Source organism: Ovis canadensis, chromosome 18, assembly GCF_042477335.2.
Source record: "Ovis canadensis isolate MfBH-ARS-UI-01 breed Bighorn chromosome 18, ARS-UI_OviCan_v2, whole genome shotgun sequence".
NCBI classification, from domain to species: domain Eukaryota; kingdom Metazoa; phylum Chordata; class Mammalia; order Artiodactyla; family Bovidae; genus Ovis; species Ovis canadensis.
The window spans coordinates 22,995,199-23,023,114 of NC_091262.1; the positions used below are offsets into that span (position 1 = coordinate 22,995,199).

A 27,916-nucleotide genomic window follows, 5' to 3' on the forward strand; every position below is an offset into this window, starting at 1 on the left:
ACGCCTGATTGTTGGACTCTTAACTTGGTGAAAAGTTCGGCTGCCAGAACTTCATGGATTTTCAGTGTACACAGAGTGGAAAAAAACTGTCTCACACTATGGAGCAGGGTGAAAAGAAAAGATATGAAAGGGATATGGAATGGTGATTTAGGGAATTGAGGGGTGTGGTTCTAAGTGGCAAGGTCAATGTTAACACATGTAAGAAAACACTAGCTCCTGTCCGCCGTGTTTGCGTGATTTAGTTTGGGGAGTGGCATGAAATGAAACCTATTCATATCTGAGGTTCTGCGATCTAACAGTAACAAAGGCAAGTCATATTCTGTCTCCATGTGGGGTAACATAAAGAGAAGGTGGGCGGCATGCTGCCAGCAGCCTTTCAAGCACTCTGGTTTCACTTTAGCTCTGATCTCGAGTTACTCTCTGAAGTGGCACCTAGATCAGCTCAAAAACAAGTCAGATATTCCATAGTTGAGGTAATGCTGATGCTATTCCCCATTGACATTGGTTTTGTCTAAATTTCAGAAGTTGACGTGGATAAATCCACACCCCCTCCCCGAATTTTATTATTTAATTCCATTCACCTTCTCATCAAGATTCTAGTTATTGATCAATATCCTAACCTAGTATTAGGAAACATCACTTTCTGTTTGCCTTCGACAGTCAAATGGAGGACAGTGCCAGCTCGTACAGAAACCATATCCTGAAACCCAGAGGATATTAACATAAGCTATGAAGGGCTTAGACATGTAAGATAAAATGAGGAAGGGTATGCTGACAGCCTTACCAGAGTGGCTGGTGAGATGTTTGCCTTTTTACAGACTTTTGGTGGAATCTTCTTGTTATTCGATGTACAAACATTTCAGTGGCAGTACCCACCATGCCCTGGAGTGGCACTTTAGCTTGGCATTTACGTGAAAGGCTCCTTAGTTTGTTTGGGGCCTAGGGAGACAGGGAGAAACATAGTGATCACTTTGCTCGTTTGGGGACAATTTTGTACTTGAGTACAATGCACAGTTGAACACAATGCCTTAAGAGAAGCACTTTAAATTTGGAGGACAGTCACCACAATCCAGGTGACCGTAAGTAAAACTATTATTTTCAGTAAGGATGTTAGTAAGACACTAATGCATACTATGGGCTATAATAAGAGCAGATGCCAATTTAGATATAAGTATGTGGGGGGTACTGCCTTAAGAGCTTCTTCACACATTAACACACTCCTTACAGAAATCCTTGAGGCTGGCACTATTATAATTTCTCCAGATGAGGAAACTGAGGGACAAAGAAATGAAGTGATTTGTCTGGGGCTGCACAGCTAAGAAGTGACTAAACTTCAAAGACGTTCTTTTGTATTAATATATGTGTCTCTCTGTGAGTGTATGAGCATGGTTAAAGAGGCCCCTTGAAAAGAAATAGGACCCAATTTATTCGAGTCCCCAGGAGACAGCCAACATGTGAAAGTATTTTCTTCCTTGTTAGGAGTGATGTACATTCTATTCAAGAAACACGGTGGTGGTAGATGGCTTTAAAAGATTTATTTTCTTTTTTTATATTATTATATGGATTATATATTTTAGTAAGTAAGCAAAGAAAGAATGGAGTACTCAATAGATGTGGCCTTTGGTCAGCAGTAGAGCAGGTTTTTCTTGAAGTCAGGTAGACGATTTTGGTTACTATCTGGATAATTTAGGTAAAAAAGCATCCAGATCATTTGAGTTGCAGTAATTTTTTTTTTTTTAATCTGGAGATTCTGACTGATTAGCCTTCTTTGCTTAATGCAGGTTGGTGTAATAATTTGTCTTATGGGGTCCTGGGGCCTAGGGAGGATGATTATTAACCAAACACATTCACTGGGGATGGAAATTCAGTCAGTTCCTAGCTTCTATCTCTCCAGTTGGAATGGCTCTTAGAAATGGCTTATTTTCAATGCAAACCAACGCAAAACTAAAAATTTTGGGAACACGGCTCCAAGTTGATTCACAAGGCATCTATCTCAAAACTCCTTAGCTCAAGTGATTAAAATGTGTAGATTTGGTTCATCACAAACAAATTCGCCTTTTCTTCACCTTGCTTGATCTGCCTTCCTATCCCCTGGCTGCCGTTGAGTCAGAGATTAATATTTCTTTGTCAGCCTGCCCTTTCTCCTACTCTCCAGATATTGTGTCTGTACTGATTTTGATAATGGCTATTTTTCCTCAGCAGAAAGGTGCATCTCCTGGAGTTTTATAAATATTTTGGTTTTTGTCATCAAGTGCCAAATAAGGGTAAATAGCAGCATCTAGGGATAAAAAATACATTGCTGAATATGATGCTATCAGCAAGGAAGATTTACCATCAGGGTCTCCTAAACCTGTTCCAAATAAAAGGGACGTTTCATAAAAGGAAATATTAACTGGAATGGGAAGTCTGGATCACACTGGTTAATTTCTTTACCATCATTATAAAGTATACAATCAAGCCAAAAGGTACACTTTGTGAATAATCATATTTAAGAATGAGGAAAAGTGAAGGATGGATGGATGCATGATGGATGGATAGATGGATGGTGAAGAAAGTGTTAATTATGAAGGTTGGAATCCCTGCCATCACCAGATACATAATTTTTCCCCAGTGTTTACCTAAGAGCTGAAGGGGAAAAACACTTTAAATGTGTTGCGTTATTGAGGGGCAACTATCCACTTGACATCTTTTTTAAATCCTACCCCCACCCCAGCAGTAAAGCATTATGTAAATACGCAGTAAACCACTTTGGTAAAAATCTTCTCATCTGATCTAGAACAACAAGATGAGACTCTAATGGACAAAGAGATACAGTGCTAAGATTGCCTTTCCAGGCTTCGGGAGTCATTCCAAGAGTTTCTAAAGGACAAATGTAAAAATAGCAAGCATAACAAACAACATCTCTATTACTAGAAAATAGCACACATTTTGAAATTTTGCCTTTACATACACACACAAAACCATTGCTAACCGGAATATAAAAATCCAAGAAGATGCACAAAAAATATGTCCCATTTCATTGTAGCAAAACACATATATTGTTTTGCAAGCTTAGTTTAGTTAGTACACGTGTACTCTATTGCTGTTAGTTTAAAAAGAAGTCAAAGGGGAGTCTCCTTTTTATAAGAAACCACATAGGAAGTAATTATTCATGTGTCCTTCAATAAGCAATGCTAACTTTAGATCAAAAATTTCAGAACCACTAGGGTGTGCCCAGATCATTGGGATTATTTATTTGAAAAGACACAAATATTACGAAGTTTATTCCATACATTGAACAGGACATCACTTATTAAAAAATCTTGCCTTAACCACAGGGTACAATGGGGACATTTAGAGGTAGTAAAAATCTAGCCTACTGCCAAAGGACGCTTTGAACTCATTCCCAAAGCAACCTGAGGAGACTGTGCAAAAGAGCCATTTCGTCTGTCTTTCTACTGCTTCCACATCTCAAACCTGTTATTCAAAGAAAGAGAGCCAAAGAGAAGAAAAGAAAAGCCCACACTATCTCACATTTTCACCACCACCACCCCACTTCCCGTGCCACCCACAGTTAAGGAAATGTTGGTCCAGCTACAAATTAAAATGAATAATCTGATCACACTTAGGGAACTGGGGTAAATAAAGGCTGTGTGCCCTGTAATTATACCAACTGAACCATCTCAGGAGGTATTTAAAATATTTGGGGGTTGCAGGTGGAGAAAGGTTTCTTGGCGGTAGTTGTTCATTGAAATCTCTTACAGGATTTTTTTGTTGTTGAAACCTAGTCTGTGATGCAAAACCTGCTGTGCTAAATTATGAACCAAAGGCTTTGGGGTGGGAACAATCAATCAAAATACCTGGAGTAGTGTGTAATGTGCATGCTCTTGTCAGCGTGAACAGGCTGCCCCTGAACACAGTCCCCCAGCAGGTTAAATAAATATGATACTATAGACAAACCGACAGGATCATAGGGCTGCATCAATCAGCTGCTGATAAAATACAATCTTCCTTTAATACATGCTGAGAAAGTTATTTAACACTTACAAAACCTATATCCATTTCTTGTCTTTTTTTTTTTTAATCTTTTTTTAAAGTGCAACTCTTAAGGGCAAGAGGAAAAAGATGCACTATCTTGGAGGAAGGAAGATTTAAGAAGAGAAACAGTGAGGCACGGCTATTTAACTTTGTGGGGTGGGGGTGAGAGGGAGCGGGGGTGATACCAGGAACAGCGGTTGAGGGTGGGAGAACTGTTCAGAGGCTCGGTGAGAATGCAAAACCCCACCTGAAGCTTTTCGATGGATCTGGAAAACGCGGATGCCTTGTTGAAACTATTCCCGCAGTGAAACCCCTGGTGCAAAACCAACCCAGGCTATGTCAATTCCATTCTTATTTCAGTTCATTTCAGCTCCGCAGTTTGTTGCATCTGGAGCGCATGAGAAACTATCCTGGATTAACTGGGAGGGAAAAAATAACTGGAGAGGAAATCATTTAAAAGTGGGGAACCGGAGAGAAAAGTGATCCCATAGGGCTGATGGTAAGGGGGGAGGTGATGGAAGACTCCATAGCGATGACATCTGGGGGTCAGTCGAAGGAAAACAGGAAGACAGTTGCCCGGAGTTCTTCGCAGCCAGGGGGGTCTCGCCTGCGTGCTTGGTGACTTGAAAACAAGTTCCCCGCCCTGATCAAGTCCTCCCCTCTCCCCAGTTGCAAACAGGCAAAAATGACGGGGGCGGTGGGGGGTGGGAGGTGAAGGTGCCAGGACCCAGGCTCGGCTGTCACTGAAGTCGATTTTGACTTGAACCTTCTTGGGGCGTCTCGCCCTGCCCCCGTTTAGCCCCGGCGCGTCCCCTTGTCCCGCGTGGACCCGCCACCCCGGGCGCCTGTGTCGGGCCAGGCGGGTGGTGTCGGGGTGCCGGGGAGTAAGGATGGGGGGCCGTCAGAGAAAGGGAGAGGCCCGGGCCGAAGCTGGCAGGCTCTCTCTTACCAAGATTAATGTCCCATCTACAACTAAGCTCTGCGAAGTGCTGTCGGTACACCCTAAACAGGGAGAGTGAGGAAGGGCGTCGCCTGCCACTCAAAGTGCCGACCTCTCGCAGCCCGTGGAGATCACTCGCCGGGGCGGCCCGAGGTGTTGACGGCCACGTTTGTCAGCGCGTCGCGCCTCCCCGGACCCTCCTCGGCGGCGACGGCCGCTCGGCACTGCTGCAGCCCGGGCGCCGGCGGCCGCCGCGATCGCGCTGCTGCTCCCGCGTCCGCGCGCGCCCTCCCCTCCGGTTTGCCCAAGACCCACGCCCGAACCCGGGGGCAGCACTGGCGACCCAGCTCCTGGAGTCCGAGCGCCCTTAGATCAGTACCGACCGGCCCCTGAGCGCCCAGCCCCACCACGTCGCTGGATAGCCCGGGCGGCCTTTGCCACGTGGGGACACGTCGAGCCCCCGGGAACGCGCGGGACCCGAACGCGCGGCCTGGACTGCCTTCCCCGAGTCCCGTCCCAGACGCCCTACCGAGCCCCGGTTCCCTTGCTGAGCCGGGTCCTCTGGGCGGGAGGCGGGGAGGGAATGGGGATGAGGGAGGGAGGTAATCCGGCCAATCTTGACCCTGATTTCCATCCCCCCAAATTTGCTGGGGGTTCCCTCCATCTCCGGGCGAGGACCCGTCCTGCACTGGCTGCACCCGGGGCTGCCCCTGCTGGAGGCGGCGCTGGAACCCTGTAATGTTTTGGCGGGGCGGGGGGACGTGGCGCTTTCCAGAGCTCTTTACCTGAAACTGACACCCGCAAGCACTCTCCCGGGGCCTGTCGGGCAGATGGAGAGGTAGGGCCGGGTGGGGGCCTGTTGGCGAGACACGGGGACATTTGTCAAGGGTGACCCAGCACCTCGGCTTCTGGGGCCGCGCCGGCGCGGGAAGCCCCGCGCTAATGTCATAAAACGAGCGCGACAAGACGAAAGGCCCCTCTCGCCCCGGGGCCGCCACATGCTCGCTGGGTTTTACTGCCAGGGCTGGTCGAGGCTGTGGCTTCATTTCATATTCCATTAATATTTACAGCAGCTATTGAATTTCCCATTACAAAGTTCACCATACACACTGCTAATATGAAATTTTAATAGTAGTGTGCCCATTATGAAAAGGCCCACCATTAAGAAAAGAGGTGGGAGCGTCCTAAGGAGAAGTTACCCTGGGAAGTTACCGCCCGCAGAAGCCTGGAAACGCCCCTCCGAGTCGTTAAACGTATTCATTTGCAGCTATTCCCAGACAGACGTGAACGGGCGGGCATTTTATCAATATCGAAGTCAACAGTGAGGGAGGGAATGGAGTGGATAAAAAGCTCGCTGGTTAAATCGAGTCTGTAAAGTTGTGCGTGCGTGCGTGTGTGTGTGTGTGTGTGTGTGTGTGTGGTGTATTGGAGCTCTGCCCTCGCTCACAGATGCCTCTTTCCTTCTTGGGGAGCAGGGGAGGAATCAGGAGTCTCCGGGTGATGGCTTTGGGTTCTAGGTGCAGCCAGTCCTAGGTGGAGGGTGCAGGGTTGGCCCGGGTGTCTGGGGGGCTCTCTGCTACCAGCTTGCCCTCCCCACCAGCCCAAAGCCCCAGAGATTCCCAAAGCTGCAGCGGTGGGGGTGCGGTGGCCCCAGAGAACTAAAAGTCCCGGCAAAGAGCTGTGAGAGGCGCCTGTCTGAAACTTCTCAGGATTGCCACCCTTAAGGTCAGTGGTTTTCCCACTGGCCTGGGAGCCGAGGTTCCTTTTCCTCGTGTTTGTGTGCGGCCAGGCTGGGGAGGACAAATGCTAATTTGGACTGAAGAGGGGAAGAGAGAAAGGCAGATGGAGAGGGGAGTTTGGCCTGGGCCGTTGCATGTGCTGCTGCACAAACCTGACCCCGGGTCCCGCCGCCTGCAGTGGTCCAGAGAGGCTCCAAACCGAGGTCCGTGGCGGCCGCACTGCCTCGCGGCCGGTTCCGTCCCTGCCTCTGCAGGGCCGCGCGGTGGAGGCAGGGGCAGGCGACCGATGGCAGCCGCACCTTCCACCACCTGCGCCCCTGCGACCTTGACCCCGCGGGTCAGCATCTTCTCCCGCATCCGGGCCCAGTCACGCCTCGTGGCGCGCCTGGGGCGGAGATGTGGCGTGGGATATATGCCCACCCTGCCTTGGCAGATTAACCGCAGGTGCCCCAGTGACACTCGCTGCGATTCCTCCTTTATACAACTAACTGCAAGGACAGTCAACTTCCTGGAAGACCCAACTGTTCTCCAAACCTCTGGCCTTCTGCACTTAACACTTGTCCTAGGGTGGATCGTAAAATTGGAAGGGAAAGCATGCCTACTTTATCAGTTGTGGAGGAGGGCGTGCGATACAGTTTCTCCAGTATGCACCGGGCTTTCACACCCCCGGCCCACCCCCCCACATACACACAACATCCTCTCCCCACACCCCTGGGGTGTAAATTAAGACACTACTTTGAGAGCCAGGGTGGTGCTTAATAAGCTTCATTTCTGCAAAGAGCAGACAATTTCTGAATCTTTAGGTTACTTTTCAGCTAAAGGAAAATGATAGTGCCAGGAGGTAAAGATGCGTGACATTTCCGCAGGAAGATCTGATGTTGGTTTTCTCCCTGGTTTTAAAAATTGTGACTATGGTGATCATTCCCCGCCCCATTTTGTCTGTGTGTGTCTGTGTTTTTTACAGCCCCTAAATGTGTCCTGCTTTGTCACATCCTCTGTGTGTGTTTTTAGAGAACATTTGAATAAAAGGCTCGATGCCAGGTATTGGTGACACAGGGGGTGGAATTTTCAGCCGCTCCACAAAGCGGTGGCCTCCTCTATTTGCATAAGGTCAGAGTAGTGCTTCTGATAGAACTTTAGCAGCATCCCTGTCTCTTAGCAACACCCTTGCACTCTTGGTCCCTGCATTAAATTGACTGGTCCCTTCCTTTTCTTCCTTTCATTGGGAGGCTTACAATAAAATGTCACCCTTCCAACCTGTGCCTGTCACCCAGTAGGTCATCTGTATCTTCCCCTCCCCCTCCCCTACGCCTTCCTCTTCCCCTCCCCACTCCCCTCCTTTCCCCTCCCCCCTCCCCTCCTTTCCCCTCCTCCTCCCCTTTTCGCTCTAGCTCCAATTAGAGGATGAGGTGATTCCTTTGGTGGATTCTCCAAACTGTTTCATTTTATTGTTAATTAATAGTAATACCATCTCTCCCTTTGTTATTAAGAAAAAGCCCTCATAAACAGAGGGGAGATAAGGAGCAAATTGCCAGCACCTGCCAAACAATGGGCCTGGAGAGGGGTAATAAGGCGAGTTGGAGATAGAAAGAGCAAGGTTTGGGTCAGTCTCCCCATCCATTTAGTTGATGCGGGGTTGAGCGCAGCCTGCAAGCCCTTGAAGCGCTAGGAATATGCCAGGCAGCCCTCTTGGCTCTGGGATGGGACACAGTGACAGGATCCAGATGCTGATAGGTGGTGTTAATGGAGGGTCACGTTTGGACAATAGTATCCATCACTTGCCTCCTGGCTCTTCTGTCACGTGGAGTCATTTCTGACTACTCCATCACTCAGATTTGGGATAGATTCAATTATTGCCTTCACCCTGGCAACAGGATACACAAATCTATGCCCAAAGCGCTAAGCAATCATTATTATTATGACTCCAACTCTTGTCCTATTCATTTTAAAAGAAGACACCCCTAAATGTTCAAAAAATTCCTTCCTGTTTGAGCCTAACAACAGCTGGCGAGTTACTCAAGCCCCGCAGAATAATGGTTGCCTAATTAGTACAGAGAAACTTTTGTTTGAATGCCTGAATGATTATTGCTGATTTTTATAATATCAATTGCCTAAATTAAATAGTCTCTGGATGTTTTCTAAAGTTTTGAAAGAGTTCAATTTAGGGTCTTTGAGCTATCTTTAAAGCATATAGAACAATGTTGCTTCCCTTTTGAGAAGTGTTTGCAACAGAGCAAACACAGGAGTTGTATCCAAAAAAGGAGGGGGAGGAGGAAGAGGATTCACAGAAGAGCGGGTTATATGATTACTGTTCATAAAGTTAAGACTTCATTTAAATCAGGTTAAAGGTAACAAAAATTAAAGTCCTGGGAAGCTGGCCAGAAGGAACTGAGAATCAGAGGGATATAAGGAGGGGCGATGCTGGGTTCTTTACATTTTGTCTTTCAGGTTCAGAGAAATTGACTTCTTTCTTGGACTAGGAGTGGTTTGTTTCCTGTAACATAGTACTCATCCCTTAAAGTGACATAAATAGGAAGGTAAAGCATTCTGCTTTTCCCTGATGTTTGCACAAAATCCCAGCTTTGTTTTCTCCTCTCTTCCCCCTGCCTGGCACACCCTGTAATTCCAGCAGTATATTGCTAGATAAACTTGCAGGTAATGGGGTCTGCGAAAGGTAATCAGGGTCAAAAGTCAACTAGCTCCTCTTTAATAATTCACATGTCATATTTCTTCCACTATGTCAGGTTTGCTAAAGAAGATGGACAGGAGCTGAGGGGCGGCCACTTGAGTTTATTATTCCAGCCTCAGAAGGGAGGAAAACTGTAAAAAGAGATGCCCCCTGCACATCTCACAAAGGGGCTGAAGCTGCGCCAGCCTCCCTCCAAGTTCCTCATCTCACTTTGCTCGCCTCCCTTTCCAGATCTTCTCCAAGCTGCTAGGGTGATTTGTGAAGACAGGTACAAAAAAATATCTCTAGGTAACCTCTTCTTACAAATTTGTCCTCTGTCCCCCATCACCAGTAACTTCATTCTTATTCACTCCCAGAGGAAAGGCGATTCCTTTTTTTCTCCCGGCCCCTGGCCGCAATACAGAGCACCTCTGCAGGGCAGTTTCACTTACAGGTGACGGCTCTGGCTTTAACTCACAGATGACCTTTCTTATTTTTATAATTTTTTTTTTTCTGGGCTGTTTCTGGAGACATCTTAGTGTTCCTTCTACTTGAATCTCTCTATCCTCTTTCTTTTCAACAGGGTGTACGGGAAAGTTTGAGATGTGCAGTTTTTCTTTATATTCTCAACAATTTGCTATATTCAGAAAGGGGGCAGGGGACAGAGCATACAGAAAAGACAAGAACGTGTAAAAATCCATGAAATGTTAAGCATATTTGAGTTTGATTCTGAAAGATGAATTGATATATAACCCCATTCCAGAAAGCAAGAGAGAAGAAAAGAAAAAAAAAAAAGGAGTGATCCTTATCTGTTAAAACTTTACCAAATGCAAGAATGGGTATTGAGCTCAGTTTGCGTTTTTCCTCTCCCTCAGGCATTTTTGTAAGGATTCCCAAATTACATGGACCAAGCCAGGGGGGTGATTTCGTTTATAATTTCTCTTTCCCAATCTTTTGAAAACCAAAGCACTAGAGGAAGCTTTTCCATTGTGAGGGCTAAAATTTTTTTGATATTTTAACATTTTACCAAAAGAGTCCTACAATTCTGCAAAACATGTAGCTGATGAGTTGCCAATGGACAGTAATTTGAAGAACAAGAATTCTTGTTTGTTTTTTTAGTTCTGAAGAAGTTTAAAACAAAAATAACACAAACAAATAGATCTCTGGGAAAATATGCTTTTATCTTCAAGGTACTATTATGGCTTATGATGACAGAAAAATGACTAGCATCTCTCATTCTATTCATCTTGTGACTTCATGTCACACAAATTTTCTCTTTTCCAGGGGCCTTTCCCACTCATTTTCAAGGCTCTTTACACTTGATGTAAGTTCTGCAGCACTTCCTCTGCACATGATGAGCACCCAGGACTTGTTCTGCAGGCTCAGCGGTTTTCATATGAACTTTCTCCAACTTCTGTCGCAAATATGAGGTACAGGTCTGTCTGTGCATCTGAAACAAGTTGTTGGGGGGTGGGGAGGCTTTACTGAGAGTTCCAGGGGAGAGTCAAGAAGCAAAGTCTCTGAAAATCAGGCAAACTGACATAAGGAGGAAAAACTGTTCTGCAAGAAACTTCCAGTAAAAGATTGGATCGAGGTGAGAAAAACGAAGTTGGGTTTGCACGGGTCTGTGCCACAGGGTGGGTGCTGGGGGGAAGGAGGCATGTATGTTCAAGACCATCACCCCAAGAAAGTGCCTCTCTACAATTTTAAGAGGTTATTACTTTTATCCCATTGGACCATCAGGCAAGCACTTGAGCTACTTTTCATACACTTGAGGGGACCCAGCCTTCCATCAGGGGATGGGAAATGGTGAGGGATACCAACTACATATTTGGTATGTATTTGTGGTTTATCTGTTCCCTCACCTCAATAACAGAGGTTCAACGGGTCCTCCACTTCTTATTTCCTTAGATTTTTTTTTTTTTTAAAGCAGGACAGGGAAAGGGGAAGAAAAAGATCTGTAAGTTTGTTCATTTTAAATATCTGCTATACTGTGCTACGTATTTCTGCCAGAAAGTTTCTTGTTTCTGACTTTGAGTTCAAATCCTGAAAATCACCGTGCTTTGTAGGGAGGCTTGCTTCTGAAACTACTAACCACGTCTTGTTTAGATTTGAGTGCTAGAGATGGACTTTAGATAAACTTCTCTCCCTTCTGGGAATACGTTGCCCCCCCTCCACTCGTCCCCTCCTGCAATTATCTAGATAACTGCCCCTCCTGGAGATCAGCCGCCACCCTCAGACCGACCCACATCTGGCAAGCGCCACTTCCATTTGGGGCTAGTTTTCTGTTCTGATGGAGTCCATTCCACCGCGAGTTCAGAGCCGGACAAGGCTCTGCAGGTCTGAGCACTCATGACAGACAGAATTATTTTCCAAGGGCGATGACTGATGAAAAGCGTCTGAAAGACGGCCGGGGAGAAGGGGGTTGTGTTCCCATTCTGCAGAATCAGCTAGGGTCAGCGGGACCCTGAGCAGCTGTTAGGACTGCGGGGCTGACTTAAGCAGAAACCCCAAAAGACGCATCTCCCACCTGGCAGAAAAAAATAGAACTCTCCGCTTGAGGTCCTTTATTTCTGTTTTAACTAGATGGGAAGAAGTAAACTCCGAGAAAAAACGAAAGTGAAGTGTGTATGGAGCACCACACAGGTTCTCAGAGGAACATCCCTGTTCTCCCAGAGGTTCAGAGAGAAACAGAACCCGGGGAGGAGGGGGAAAGTGTAGATTTCCCTGCATGGATTCGGAAAACCCAAGTTGGGCGGAGGGGCTGGCGCGAACCTTCTGGGAAGGTCGGTCGCAGCAGTGGCTGGACTCCGGGAGGAGGCTGAGGGGAGGTCGCAGGGGTCTCGGGCGGCGCGGGAAGCGGGGACCCCGACCTCCCCATCCCCGCGCCGCCCCTCCCGCCCGGCCGGCCCTCAGATTCCATCTCCAGCCCTGCTAACACCTATCATTTGAAGCCATCTCCGCTCTGTCTCCCAAACATCTCGAGCATCGCCGCTCCTTCTTATTGAGTTCTGCGTGTCTCTCGGCAACTTGTCATAACCTGTAATAAAATGCCCTTTCTGGCGGGAGTTAAAGTCCAGAGGGCAGCCGTTCTATTTCCAACTGAGAGCTGAGAGGAGGAACCGCGGCCGCCTCCCTTTTGTCTGCCTCATGGGTTTAACTCCTGCGGGACCGGTCCCGGGACATGGGGCCCCGCGTGGATGCGCTCCGAGGACCCGGGTCCAGGGGACCCGCCTTCCCAGCTCCCGGGCTCGGCCCCCCACGCCTCTGCCAGAAAGTTCTAGGTCTGGGGGCTGCGCGCTCATGCTGCGAAGGCGTGTTCCTCAAAATGAGAAGAGCCCTGTTGCACTTTGGGGTTCATTTTTTCATGGAAAGAGGGATTTGCCGGGAGGAACAGAACAGGATGGGAACAGATAGAAGAATGGTACCCAGGTCATTTCCGTCAGCATCCCATGAGCTTTTCACGAGCCTGGTTATGTAACTGGTTGAAATCACGCGTCTTTAATCACAGTCAGTCTCATAACTGTTTTCAGAAGCTGAAATCAAAATGGAAAGATTTATTCGAGATTCCCTCTCCAGCCGGTGAACATGAAGAGTTCACACGCATTGCCATTTCATCTCAGCAGAAATTAGGAGCTCCCTAGGACCCAGTTCTGCGCCATCCACCCCTAGCCGCTGCCACCTGCAAAGGGCAAGGAGTTGGTGTGTCCTGCGTCCCGCAGGCCACCAGGTCCGTGGAGTTCCAAGTGAGGATGAGCGCCCCTGAAGGAGACCTCTGGCTTCCCATCCTTCTCAAATCTCTGGAACACCCCCTTTTCCACCATTGTGTGTTTAGAAAGAGCTGCCGGTTTCTTACCTGCCTACCTTGGAATACCCTCATGGGCTGATGGCAGCCAGGGCGTCTTCAGCCATTTTTCAGTTCATCCTAGGAGAGTCGGTGGCTGTGATGGCACCCAGGAGGAAAGCCAGTGTGGGAAGGGGGCAGGTACCTGGGAAAGGAAGACCAAACCAGAAACCCACCAGCCGTCTTCCTGGTGCTTTATTTTGTCCTGAAAGTGTCAGTCACTCTGTCGTGTCCAACTCTTTGTGACCCCATGGACTGCAGGCTCCTCTGTCTATGGGATTGTCCAGGTGCCTCTGCCCGTGGAACTCTCCAGGTAAGAACACTGGAGTGGGTTGCTCCAGGGGATCTTCCCAACGCAGGGATCGAACCTGGGTCTCCTGCATTGCCGGCATATTCCTCACCAGCTGAGCCACCAGGGGAGCCATTTTGTCCTGAGTTTGTTTAACAAGGAAGTAAGGCGTTTCCTCATAAAGATGGTGTCTTCATGGAGATGGTCTCCCCTGTGACCTCTGGGCCCCATGTCCAACCCCCAAACTCCTCTTCAAAGACCCACAACTGGAGAGGTGCTGTGAGATTTTTCTCATCCAGTTATAAAGCAGAAACAGCCTATACTTAACTTACCCCAGGTGTGGTACTCTACCTCCTCAGAGCATCCCCAGGAGACTGACACCCTGATTCTGTCCTGTGACTGGGGTTCCAGACTTCCTGTGTCCATCTCTCTCCAATTCACACCCTCTCTGCTAATTTTTTTCTGTACTGAGAAGCTAGTAAAACATTAGAAACAATATCTTAAAACCCAAACCACATTCTGTTCCCTAAAGGAAACCTCTGGAAATTGACCAGCTGAACTCTGCAAGTGATCTCCCCTTTTTTTTCCCTAGGGGTGGAGGTAATGGTGGAGAGTTTGTGTCATAAACTGTGATAAGACAGGAAAAGTAGAAAGATTTGATTTGAGAGTCTATGTTATTTGATATTCCTCCACACAGAACATTCTGTTAAAAAAAAAATGCATTCCTGTCTTCTGCATCAGAACTTACTGGTGGGACACAGTGGGGAGAAGTTTAACACATATAGGAAAACTTACGTAGTTGCAGCCCTTTATCCCCCAGAGAATAAAAGTTAAGAAAAGATTAGCAAAAATATAGACAAATGCACTTGTTTAGCAATCATTTTAGGGATACTCCAGTGCACGGTTTACTGCAGTCTCCCGTTTCTCTTTGTTTATTTCTCGAGGTTGATCTGTGGGTCCTTCATATAACCTTTGACACAAACATGTTCAAGTGGTAGTCTGCCATCAGCCATGCAGGAGCTGCTGCCTTTATGAAGGTGATGATTACTGTTCCTTTTAATCTCTGGACAGGGCCAGACTCCTTTTCCGTGTGTGTTCTACTTTTAGAGAGACTATGACGCCGTAGATCCTAGAAACAGTCTGGGTTTAAAACCATGTTCTGAAATCCTCGACATATTTGAAGATCCTGACGATTATAGTCCCATTCCCCCCAGTTAGCTCGTGGACTCTATTCTGAAGGAAGCTATTTGAGGGCATGTAGAAGCCAGTAAATTTCCCGATGCACAAAAGAAAATGGTGCTTTCTGCCTACTGCCTCTTTCCACTCGAAAGTGAATAATGCCCCAGTTACTACCAGGCCTGACTTGATTTATCTTGGTTAATAGGATTAACGTGTCAGCCCCTCTCAAGAATTTCCAAATGCAGATCTGGAGTGTCACTGACTCGCTGGTGTCTTTTTTCCTCTCTGATGGGCGTAATGACGCACCTACAGGCAGAGGGCCTTTGTCCAGTGGGAGCAGACAGATTATCTGTCTCCAGTGAAATAAGGCGTGTTGTGGCCACCTTTGCCAAGACTCAAAGCCAGAACCCAGTCACTATAAAATAATTGTGTCACTACCTCACCAGCGCGCTGTTCGTGTTTCATTTATCTTTTGACTGTAATTGAATGGTTGAAAAGCAAAAATGTAGACAAATTCCAGCTGTATTGAGATCTATTTCTTCCTCCAGTACCTCGGCCCATCATTAGATACTTTCCCTCTCTGCGCAGGAGGTCAGAGTGTATAAATATAAATTGCATTTTGCATTACTTCTAGATGAGTGAAGCTGTCAAAGCAATAATATGAGCTTTCAGTCCCACTTTCTACCACTTCTTTCCCATTTTTTGGCCAGGAGGTCATGTGCAAATTGAACGTGACAACCCAGAAGACATGTCCAACAGACTCGTATTGTTACCCCGCTCAGCCGCCTGGCTCATAACAACATTAAACCCACATTAGTCTCCAGCCTCCGCCAGGGAGGAGCTCGTAAACTCGGGACCCAGGCTTCTCCAAAAGTTCACTTCAGTAGTGACATTTCATCTGAAAGTCGTAGGCAGCACTAACTTAAAATATTCTGCGTCCAGGATTCATGAGGGTGTCGTCCTTAGAGACACCAAGCCAGTGTCTTACAGGACAAAGGACAAAGAACAAGATAAAGAGCTGAGAGTCCTCCAATACACACACACACACACACACACACACACACACACACACACACAGGAAAATGCCCACGCTTGTATTTGAAATTATGCAGAATTTCCAGAATCTAATAACCATAGGGTTGAAAATCACTTTTGTTGTTGTTTGAACAATGAAGATGCCATCATTCAGGCAGTTACCCTAAAATATGGGTTGGCCTTGTACCCTTATTTGCAGGTTCTGCTTAGCAGTATTTTAAAAAGCCTATTGCTCAAGAGAAATTAAAGTTTTAGCAGCTTAGTATCACAGTGATTAAAAGAGAACCCTCTTGAAACTATATTGCAGTGAAGGAATCAGGAACTTTCATCAATCTGAAGGAAGCTAAATGGCTCAGAGGATTGGTAATTGGCTAGCGACGTGACCCATTCATGTCTTGCCCAGATTGCAGTTAGCAGAGAGCTGTTGTTCCCTGACAGGGTGTTTGATGGTTTCTAGGAAATGAGTGGCTGTTTTCATTCCTGTTCCAAATGGACAGGTGTCTACATCAGAATTGGCAACCTGGTTGGCACACTCAAAGAGTGGCCAAAGAGCGAATTGTGTATGGAGAATAAACTTCCCTCCCGCCTGTGATGCCTGCACATGCGTGGGTGGGGAGGGGCAAAGCGGAGATGCTGGAGGTGGAAAGGTTGGTTCAAGTCTGTGAACGTAAGCTGGCTGCAGCCCTTTGGTTCCTAGTGGCGCCATATGCAACTGCGTCTCTTCGGCTTTATCTTGTGCTTTACCACGTTGCGCTCTAAATGCACAAATAAAAATCCATGAAAGATGCTTAGGATGCTCTTATCGGTCTCAACAAGTAAAATGAGCCAAGAGTTGTGTTTTTTCACACTTTGTTAAGTAAGCATTACTTTCAAAAATCTTTCTCTTCTCAATAAAATGGATCTTTTTTTTTCACCTCCTCCTCTGTAGGTCAGATGACTTGCATGTGTTTGATACTGAATGTGAGGTAATAGAAACTGCAAGAATCATACCTGGTGATACCTGGTTCAAAGTAGGAAGCATTGCTCTTGTCCTTAGTGGATAATATCATATTTTATTGTATTATACCTAAGTGAAGACTATCAGACCTATAAAAGTATTTCTCTCTCCTTTCACTTTCACACATAATCCCTGTTGTTCATGCAAATAATTTCTACTTCCTGAGTGTTATTATAAAATAGTATATGAGTCATATTCTTGAAGAAAAAAAAAATCACTGTAATACTTCAAACTTTGATGTTTTTTATTATTTAACCTTTAATTTCACAAATATGAAAGTTAAAGTTTGGCATAAGATTTTTAAAAAAGAAAACAAAAGGCAAAAGACCTCACACTATGAGACTAAAGCAGTCACTGTTGTTGATACTGGAGATTTACATTTAATTTGGGGTAATTTTTGTTAGTAAGAATGTTTAATTGTTCCAAACTTTAAAATTTAGGTTTCCAGTTGGAAGATTCTTTAATCCTTTTCCTTGGTTCTAAGTTTTCCCTTCTCTTCTTAATGAACTATTTCTGCAAATCTGACATTAATTTTTAGTTCATTTTGACCCGTTGCTTTGGGGTCAGAAATTGTACCAATTGGACTTGAGCTCAAGTCTACCTCTTCTGATGAAGAAAGTGGATGAAATTAAACTCAGGGAAGTTGCCTCACTGATCCAAAATGAGTCTCAAAATCTGAAGGAGACTGTAGAGTTGGAACGTTTTGTTTCCTTATGGTTACATTAATCCACTTCTAGAAATAGAATCAAACCTTTCTTGAGCTGGCATACAAGGACAGACCCAGGTGCCATTTAAAGATTCATCTTGAAAGAACCCAAAGGAACTCTGAAGCCAGCAGCCTCTAGCAGCTGCAGAGACAGGCAGTTCTCAGAAAACTGCCTGGGAAGGAGTCATCAATCCTGGTTTTCTGGGAATATCACCTTGAGTCAATGTGCGCGTGCGCGCTCAGTGGCTCAGTCGTGTGTGACTCTTAGTGACCGCATGGACTGCAGCCTGTCAGGCTCCTCTGGCCATGGGATTTTCCAGGCAAGAGTACTGGAGGGGGTTGTCATTTCCTCCTCCAGGGGATCTCCCCGACACAGGGATCAAACCCGCGTCTCCTGCATCTCCTGCACTGGCAGGCAGATTCTTTACCACTGAGCCACCTGGGAAGCCCATTGAGTCAGTAATTCAATTCTATTAGGGTTTTGGGGGACCCGTATATTGAAATAAAATTTCACATTGGGAGTAATATTCCATGGCTTGGAAGATTCCCTTACACCTCAGAGTTCATTGGTATAATCTCCTAGAAAGATGGGGAGTTGGTAAGAACTGGAATTTTCCAATTGTAAATCATTTACATGTAACACAGCTAAATAAAATCCTTGTCCTAGCTGATTCCATATATAAAACCAAACATTCCTTAAATGATTATATAGAAAACCAGTTTGTTCAGATAGCCCCTATACTTGAATCCTTATATGAGATTTGGGGTTGTTTGTGTGTGCGTTTCTACTGTATCAACTGCCCAGTGGTATTTAAAACTCTCATGCCTTTAGTTCAGCAAGGAGCCAAATGGAGTTGGGTTCATTCCATTCCCTCCAACATAACTGCCTCCTTCTGGAAAGCAAATGAGAAAATTTAATGAATAATGAAAATTAAAATGTAGGCAGAGGGAAGTGAGCTCTCTACCCAGAGTCACCACGGAACAGCCACACCAGCAAGAGTTTGGCATTTGCCTGTCATCTGCTTTTCTGACCATAGGGAACAGCTCAAGTGACAGGCACACAGATGGACGCCTTGTATGATGAATGGCATCCACCAGGCCTGGTGGTGAGGATGCGGGAGATGGCGACCGACATGAGCTCGTCCCCTTTTTGGTTTAATGGTCCTTCCAAGGTTTGAAGTTGAGAGGGATTAGGAAAAACTCCAGCCCCATTCGTTTTTACTAGAAAAAATCTGAAAGCACCCCTCCTTCTTTCTCCAGCATCACTTGCCAAGACCAGACCTTTAGTAGGAAGCTATACCAGCCTTCAGAATGGCCCACCAAAATTACATTATCCTCCCACTTCCTTCCTTGCTTTGCGCCTTCCTCTCTCTCTTTCTTTGTTCTTTTCTCCTCCCATCCCACTTTGTTTTTTGTTTTTGGTGGGTTTTTTGTTGTTGTTGTTGTTGTTTTTTGCCTCTTTCTCCTAAGCATTGTCTCATTTCAGCAAGCTCAGGATACAAACTAGCCCACCAGAATGGGCTCTTCAAAATCTCTGATGAACGTGCAGATCTGAGCAGGGCCAGAGCAGGCAGCGTGAAGCCCCATCGTCACTCCCAACCTAACACCTTCGACTCTACCCCAGCCACCTTCGGTCCAAGCAGGTAGCTCCTCTGTTGCATCAAGAATACAGGAGACCAAGGTTCCACCCTTCAAAATAGGCCATAGCCTCAGGATCATACCTAAAGTTGAGAATTCTTTCCTTAGTCACTCAAATGTGTCAATTCTTTGTGACCCATGGACTGTAGCTTGCTAGGCTCCTCTGTCCATGGGATTCTCCAGGCCCAGTCGTGGAGTGGATAGTGAGTCCCTTCTCCATGGGATCTTCCCAACCCAGGAATCAAACCCAAGTCTCCAGCATTACAGGTAGGTTCTTTGCTGTCTGAGCCACCAGGAAAGCCCCTATTCTTTCCTTTACTGGCTTTTAAATTTTAATTTACCTTGAATAGACATGTAAAAGGTAGGAAAGGGCAATAACACTTCCTCCTATCTCCCAGTCCCTCCCATCCACGTTCACCAAAACCCTTTCTTTAAATTAATACATTTTTGGAGGAATTTTAGATTTATAGAAAGTTTGAGAGAACTGTATAAAGAGTTTCTGTATATCCCTTCATATCGCTTCCCAACCTTGCCCTGCTGCTACCATCTTGCTTTGGTATGGTACATATATTACAACTGATGCTCCAATACTGATACATTATTATTAGCTGAAGATAATAGTTTACATTAGGCTTCACTCAGTGTTGTATGTTCTGTGAGTTTTGGCAAATGTATAAAGACATGTGTCTACCATTAAGCATAATAGGAAATAGTTTCACTGCCCTAAATATCCCCTGTGTTTGGATCTTGATGTTCAGTGCAGCACTGTTTACCATAGCTAGGACATGGAAGTAGCCTTAATGTCCATCAACAGACGAATAGATATGCAATGGAATATTACTCAGCTATAAAAAGGAATACATTTGAGTCAGTTCTAGTGAGGTGGGTGAACCTAGAGCCTATTATACAGAGTGAAGTAAGTAAGAAAGACAAATATAGCATATTAATACATATATATGGACTCTAGAAAGATGGTACTGATGAACCTATTTGCACGGCTGCAGTGGAGACGCAGACATCGAGAACAGACTTATGAACATGGGAGGAGGGAAGGAAGGAGAGGGTGGGAGGAATGGAGAGATTACCATGGAAACATACACATTACCACGTGTAAAAGAGATGTCTAGTGGGAATTTGCTGTATGACTCAGGGAACTCACACCCAGGTTCTGCAACAACCTAGAGGGATGGGAAGGGTGGGAAGTGGGAGGGAGGTCAAGGGGGAGGGGATATGTGTCTACCTATAACTGACTTATGTTGATGTATGGCAGAAATGTTGTAATGCAACATTGTAAAGCAATGATCCTTCAGTTAAAAATGAATAAAAGTGAGAAAAAAAAAAACAACAACTGTGTTCTATCTATTCATCCTTCTCTCCCCATGGAGCCTCTTGGAACATCTGGGGTTTTTACTGCTCTATAGTTTTGCCTTTTCCAGAATGTCATATAGTTGGAATTATAGACAGTACATGTAAGTTTCCTCCATGTCTGTCTACGAGCTCATTTCTTTTTATTGTCGAATGACATTCCACTCTCTGGTTGTGCCATGGTTTGTTTATCCAGTCACTTACTGAAGGACAACTGGAAAAGTACTAAGTCTTGCCAATTATGAATAAAGCTGCTATATACGCTCATATGCAAAGTTTGATGTGGACATAAATCTTCAACTCATGTGAATAAATATCATTGCTAGATAATATGGGAAGAGTGTGTTTAGTTTTATAAGAAATTGCCAAACTGTCTTTCAACCCAACGCATCTCTTGTAGTTTTAAATGACCTATTAGTTAGGTCCTATTACATTATAGGTCCTTAAGCAAACATGGGGACCTAGGCACTGCCAACAGCTCCTGGTGGACCCCAAGGCAAGAGCTAGGACCATTTGGAGGAACAAAGAGTCTCTCCTAAGACCATGAACTTCATCAAGCTACAGGGCTTCATGTCTTGCCTTTGTGACTTACTTGCTCTGTGACTTCAGGTAAGTTACTTAACCTTTCCATGCTTCTGTTACCTCAACTGAAATTAACTTGGTAATAGTACCCAAATGCTAGGGTTCAGAGGATTACCTGAGCTATCTCATGCATGTCTTAGTATCACTTGGTAAAAATGCTCAATAAATGTTCATTATTCCTATATCTTATTAGGAAAGTGTTTCCATCACTACCACTACCACCCAGCGTATAGCCAGTATATCCTTTAGTGATGGATTTGTGTAACACTTCAGTCAGGTACACCAAAGACAGAACAGTTGATATATTGTGAAATCTGGCGAGGGGAAAAAAAATGTGCAGCAGCTAAAATAAAAGGCAATCAAAACTAGAAAGGAAATGTCTTTAAGTGCAGAGGTTTTGGTCCACAGAATAAATCCGCTCATTCTTCCTTAGCCCTTGACTCCCAACACTATCTTGTTGGCTCAGAACCCTCCCGGGTAAGTTCTTGATTATGAAATGCCCTGTCTCTGGTGGCCTGCCAAAGCCTGCTCCGCAGACTCCCAGGCTAACCTGGCACTGCTGGTGGTGAGAAGCCTTGTAACCCCGAGGGCCTGACTAATGCGTGCGTATTTTCCTTTCTCAGACAATTCTGCAGGCAGGCAGGAGGAGGGCCGTTAAGCAATCCACGTGGTAATTTCTTTTTTCTCTTTTTTGGGGCAGTTCTTCCAGGATGACATAATGATATGTGCTAACAATGAAAAATAAAGGCACCATAGCTGTATCTCTTCATACTCGGGTTTACTTTGGAAATCAACAAACAAACAGAAAAGAAATTCTCTCCCGTGCTTTGTTGATGAATAATCCATGGCGCCCACAATGCCCTCCCACCAGTGGAAATGGAAACATTTGAGGCTCTACAAGCTGATTTGCCTTAGAGATATCAGATAACTAGTTTTCCTGTTTTAACTGCATGAGCTGGGTTTAGGTGTCAGGAGGTCGGAGCGCATGGAATTTTTTTTTAAACTTAGGGTAAACAATGAAACCCGATAACTTATTCAGGGCATATGGCTCAAGAGCAAGCAGTCACTAATATGAGTCACATCGCATTAATAAAGCATGACACTAAGGGCATATTTGGATCAAAATATTTCAGAGTAACTGTAAAACTGAAATATGACAACAGAGCTCAGACTCCTACTTAGGAATTACACAGAGGTAGGTTTGAAAAGTTGAACCGTAGGACATGTGAGTCTGCTGGAGTCTTCCACAGGGATGCTGACAGCCAAGCATTAAATCTGTTTAGCCCATTAGTCCTGTGGGAAGAACAGGAAGAGGGCAGATCAGCACGAGCCAGTCTTTCTCAATCGGCCCTCCCACACCCACTCAAGTGTCTTGCAATGCCTGGCAGAGCTTAATAGAGTCATGAGGAAAAGGAAGAACAAAGGAAAGAAGGAAAGAATTGGCCCCAAGGAGAGCTCTGCCACTCTAAATTTGCTTTGGTTGTTCTGAGGTGCAGGGAAATCTTTCTAGATTTTCTAGAACCTTCTGTGCCTTAAGGTCCGGCCTGGTAAGTTTGGAAAATGATTAACAGTATGGTATCAAGAATCAGACCATAGAAAACAACTTGAAGTTCTGACTCCACCCCACACTAGTTCCGTGACACTGAGCAGTTCCTCTCTAAGCCTGGGCTTTTCTTGGTTGCGAAACAGAAATAATAATAGCAACGTACCTCCTCCAGCTGCTGTAAGGATCACAGAAAATCACAGTGCGTGCGTGGCAAGGTCTCTGATGCATAGCGAGGGCTCAGTCTAGGTCCTTACCGCACTGTTGTTGTCATCATTGCTATTTTGACTCAACCACCCCAGTTATGGATACTTTTCTATCTGAAACAGGAAACAGGCAGGAAAGAAGTTAGAAGTAGCAGGGTTCAGGCATGACACGCAAGCTGAGCATTTCAGCATCCTTAGATGCCACCAGCTGTGCTTGCTCCATTATTTAATTCAGTTCAGCAAGTCTGTTTTGAGTTCCTTCTCTATAGAAGATTCAGGAAAAAGTTCTAGGAGTATTCTAGGATCCAGGGGACACAGTAATGTTCCTGCCTGACAAAGGGGTATTTAATAAATGTGCCTGTCCAGTTAGTGATGAAACTGGACATGGTCTTTCAAAATACCATATTGGCCTCTTTGAATATGAATTCACACACACATAATCCTGACCCCTATTCTCCTTCTCCCCCAAATATAGATAGATAGATAGATATAAATATTGACACAGTATGAAAAGTGAAAGTGTTAGTCGCTCAGTCTTGTCTGACTCTTTGTGACCCCATGGACTGAACCCCACCCCGCCCTGCCGCCACCCCTGCCCAGGCTCCTCTGTCCATGGAATTCTCCAGGCAAGAATACTGGGGTGGGTTTGCTGTTCCCTTCTCCAGGGGATCTTCCCAACCCAGAGATCAAACCTGGATCTCCTGCATTGCAGGCAGAGTCTTTACCATTTGAGCCACCAGGGAAGCCCATTAGTATAGTATTAGAATCATAAGTATAGTAGAGTAGGGTATTATAGCCAGTATTAGTATAGTATAAAACAATTTCAGTTTAAAATCCCTTTTAAGTTAAAATTTAAATATCAACTAACTGCATTAAATATGTCTAAGCAAAAGAGGTTTTTTTCCTAAATATCCTTTGAGGAAAACATGGTTCCAAATGTTTAAACACTATATCAACCTAATGCATGAAGACCGTGGTCCATTCTGCTTGTCTCTGTACCCAAAGTATTTGTCAGCCTCAGTGAGGACATGGATGAGTCATGCCTCTTTAATGATTTGGCATATAACTTCTGCTTCAATGTTTAATAGTTTTGGTATAAAAGTATATTAAGGTCAGAAACTGAATGGAGGTCTAGGACCCTACACTGACTCTCCAAACCAAATTTCAGAATACAGTCTTACACTTGCAGACTAGAACCTGCATCTTAGATATCTGTCCTAACCACTTGCCTTCATTAGGCCAAACAAAAACAGAATCAGGGGATCAACTAATGTAGATAAGCAGGTCGGTAAACCGAGATGTTGAGCTCATTCATGAAGAGTATGCGGAAGAGGATGGGGGCTCAGATGGCCTTCCTGATGCCCAGCAAGTCACAGCTCCACCTGGCAGAATGTGCCAGGCTCTCAGGAGGCCTCGTCTAGCAAGCTGTCTTTTCCACTGGCAGCTGAATGGCCCTTGGTCTCCTGTCAGTGGAGACGTGGATGGACAGACGGAGGTGCACAGGGCCTTTTCTTCAGGTGCAGTCAGGGCAATTATTTTCTGCACCAGTGGGAGGATGGGCAGGGGGATCTTGTGTCTGACCTTTGTTTTAACCTTTATCTTTAATTGGAGGATAATTACGATACTTCGAAGGCTTCTGCCACGTGTCAACATGAGTCAGCCATAGGTGTGCACACGCTCCCGCCCCGCTTGAACCTTCCTCCCGCCTCCCTCCCCATCCCATGCCTCTAGGTCGTCATGGAGCAGGAGCTCTGGGTTCCCAGCAAATCCCCACTGGCTCTCTATTTTACGTATGATCGTGCATACGTTTCAGTCCTGCCCTCTCAAATCATCCCACCCTCCCCTTCCCCCACTGTGTCCAAAAATCTGCCCTTTATGTCTGCATCTCCTCAGCAGGGCCATCTTTCTAGATTTCATATATATGGGTTAATATACAATACTGGTCTTTCTCTGACTTAACATCACCCTGTATGATGGGCTCTAGGCTCATCCACCTCATTAGAGCTGACTGATTGTTAATTTCCACTCATCACAGACTGATCCTCCCCCTGCGTGGGAAAGCGAAAACATCATTAATTTTTATGACTGCTGTGGCTTTTACCAGCAAAAAAGAAATTTGCAAGTTAGAATGAAAAGTACTACATACCTGGAAAGGTGTTTTCTGTGGTGTCTCTCAGCTGTATTTGCCTGATGCTGAAAGGAGTGCCCTTAAAGAAAAAAAAAACCAAATTCTCTCTGCACCAGGTGAGCCTCTGTTAGTTTCCAGAGAGGGTAAAGGCCATTACACCCAGCTAGTCTGCCAGGCTGCCCATATCCCATATTGTGATCCCTATCTAGGAAGGCAGATGCGTGGATATAAATGTTTGGTATATTATTGAATCTCTAATGTCCTCTTTTCTAAACTTCTGAAGCTACTTCAAAAGACTTTATTGTAATTATTTGAACTCAAAACTAATCTTGATGAGATTTAGGGAAAAGAACACCTTCTTTTCCCCAAATAGCTTCCCAGGTACTGTTTTTAGTTTTGTTTCCAAAGCAGTAGCTCCCCCCACCCCAAGCCCTGGTGTCCTTCTTCACCAGTGAACTCTTTCCTGGAACCCTGCCCTGCAGCAACCCAGCCCTCCTGCCCACCTAGACTTCTCTCAGCTTGTCTGCCACGAGCTCCGTCTGTTTTACCGATGACCTTTTCTCTTCCTAACTCCGTCTTCTTCTGGCTAGCTTCTGCGCGTCCCTTGAGCATCAGTTTGAACACAGCTCCCCACAGGAGGTCTTCACATCTCGGGAAGCTCTTTACCCATGCTCCCGATTCCTGGACGATGACTTCTCAGGCACTTCATGCAACTGCTTCTTGACTGCAGTTTTCCCCCTCTGAGTTTAGACGCTATTTCTGTTTTACTCTTGTATCCCAGAACCCAGCACCATGCGTACATGTGGTAGGTGCTCAGTAATCTTTGATGGAAATAAAAGAGGGAAAAAATAGGAAGAGAGAGACAGACAAAGGAAGGAAGAAAGAAAGGAGGGGGGAGACCGTGAGAGAAAGGGCAAAACCGCATCACTGCAGAGGCACTCCTGGTTCGTCAAACCTCCTTCTCATGGCCTCTCCCCTTCTCTTTTTCCTCTTCCTCCTCTGTCATAGCCTCCTCATGGAAACACCATTCAGTGAAGCAAAATTAAAATCATCCTTGCCTCAGTATGTACTCCAATTTGGTGTGGGTTTTTTTTTTTGTTTTTTTTTTTGGTCTTTCTGGGTCCTGCGTCCATGATTTAAATGAACAATTTCAAAGCCAATTTATTCAACGAGCACAAAGCATCTTGTCTCTCTCATATATACCTCAGTAAATAAATGACAAAATATGTTTTGTTAAGATACAGTTTTTTCACTTAAGGTTTGAAAGTCTTACACAAGTTTTCTTGCCATCAGATAAGTCCAACTTGACAGTGGCGTTATAAAACTTAGACACTAGAAATAATATTATTTGGGGGTGTGGGTGGAGATGAGGTGTATCCTGGCAAAAATCTAGAGAAAAATGTGGAGCTTGAGTAGTTAGATATTGTATTATCATTTGATTTCACGAGTAACGAATACTTGAGGTCTTCATTTATTTAAAGAAATAGATGCCTACCTAGTGTTTTAAATAAAAAGAAGGGCTTAACCACTCCCCTCCATGGGATGCAGAAATTAGAACAAAGATGTGTCGAAGCCCCGTTAGATCATTTTTTATAGGATAAAAAAAAATCCCAGGGTGTATAATGTTATAAAAGAGAATATTGCACTGTATTTGGATATGAACTAGATAAAAATTTTTAAAGCAACTTTTTGTTGTCTTCCATGAATTTCCCCTTCTTGTGTGCAGAGAAGATAGATATGAAAGAGCGCAGCACCACAGCATTATGGAGGAGAATAATACATCTTCATCTGTGTTATTGTCTCTATTTCTCACCTGCAAGTATGTGGTTCAGGGATGGCAGAGCTCCAGAGCAGGGCAAGAAATTGAGTGCAGGGTAGACTCACTCATGACGAGAGATTTCGAAAGTTAAAATTACAGAGTCAGGGCTAGAAAATAAGAGAGATTTACTTAGGCATTAAAGATAGGTACTGCGCAGTAAAACTGATAGATCCTTATTACATTGTCCCATAAGAGACTGGGCCACTCGGAGAAGTTAATGCTAAGGAAATTTAAAGCAAGTTAGAGGAAATACTTCTTCACCTGGTAGAATTCATTCTGAGGAATTTGCTGCCAGCAGCAGTCATAAAATCAATCACTGGGTTGCATTTTTCCAAAGGGTAGAATAATATATGACCCACTCTTCTGACTAGTTGGAGAAGATAAAAGCAATCAATTCTCCTGCTTCTAGAAGATCACAGTTGATTACAAGTGGGGTCAGCAAAAAGGTGTCCCCCACACTTGATCAGGATAATTAAAAACTGTTTGCCCATGCTCACATGTCTTAGAAGAAACGTCAAAATAAAGCTCAAATGACCTGATCTAATATGACAAATGTTTGTTGACAGGGACAAAAAATTAAACTATGAAAAAGAAAAAAAACTATCCTAGGAAATAATTACAGATATTCCTAAAATATTTGTCATAAAAACATTTTTGTGATACTATAAATACGACATGATGCTTTTGTGTTTGAATCTGATTTGCTTGACTAGTACTCTCAGAGAAAATCTGCCAAGTTTGAAACAGTTAGCAAGCATGACTTTCTTTCTCCCGATAGAGCATAGAGTTTAGTCAGAAGTTATACATGCACTAGAAATGTTAGCAAAGTGAAAGTGAAAGTGAAGTCGCTCAGTCGTGCCCGACTCTTATCGACCGCATGGACTGCAGCCTACCAGGCTCCTCCATCCATGGGATTTTCCAGGCAAGAGTACTGGAGTGGGTTGATGTTAATTCTGAGGTTATCATGTAGAAGATCAGTGACAAACCCCTGGATAAAGGCATCTCAGTTTAAAATTAGCTTCTTTTCTTATGGAATCTGCTCCACTTTTTAAACTTTTTTTTTTTTCTTAAAATTGTAATGTATTCTCTAAAATTTCACTTTTTGCTACAACCCATGTATCAAAAGTCGTATGAACTTCTGAACAAGACACCCAAAAAGCCATTGTTGGAAGTATGGCTGGAGCCTGCATTTTCATTTGGGGACAAAAGAGTATAATACAA

General features: G+C 44.8%; 1 long non-coding RNA gene across 3 annotated transcripts in view; it reads right to left on the bottom strand.

The window, feature by feature from the left end:
- Window positions 1-21,760: 21,760 nt before the first annotated feature.
- The window catches only part of LOC138423509 (uncharacterized), a 37,351-nt gene continuing 31,195 nt past the window's right edge, over window positions 21,761-27,916 (bottom strand). The window contains exons 2-6 of one of the 3 annotated variants that reach the window (XR_011250296.1): window positions 26,690-26,802; window positions 25,380-25,697; window positions 24,895-24,955; window positions 22,709-22,862; window positions 21,761-22,292 (exon numbers count right to left, since the gene is read on the bottom strand). This is a non-coding gene — a long non-coding RNA (uncharacterized lncRNA). The remainder of the gene's footprint in view (window positions 22,293-22,708; window positions 22,863-24,894; window positions 24,956-25,379; window positions 25,698-26,689; window positions 26,803-27,916) is intronic. The other 2 variants (XR_011250295.1, XR_011250294.1) reach the window with 2 other exon arrangements.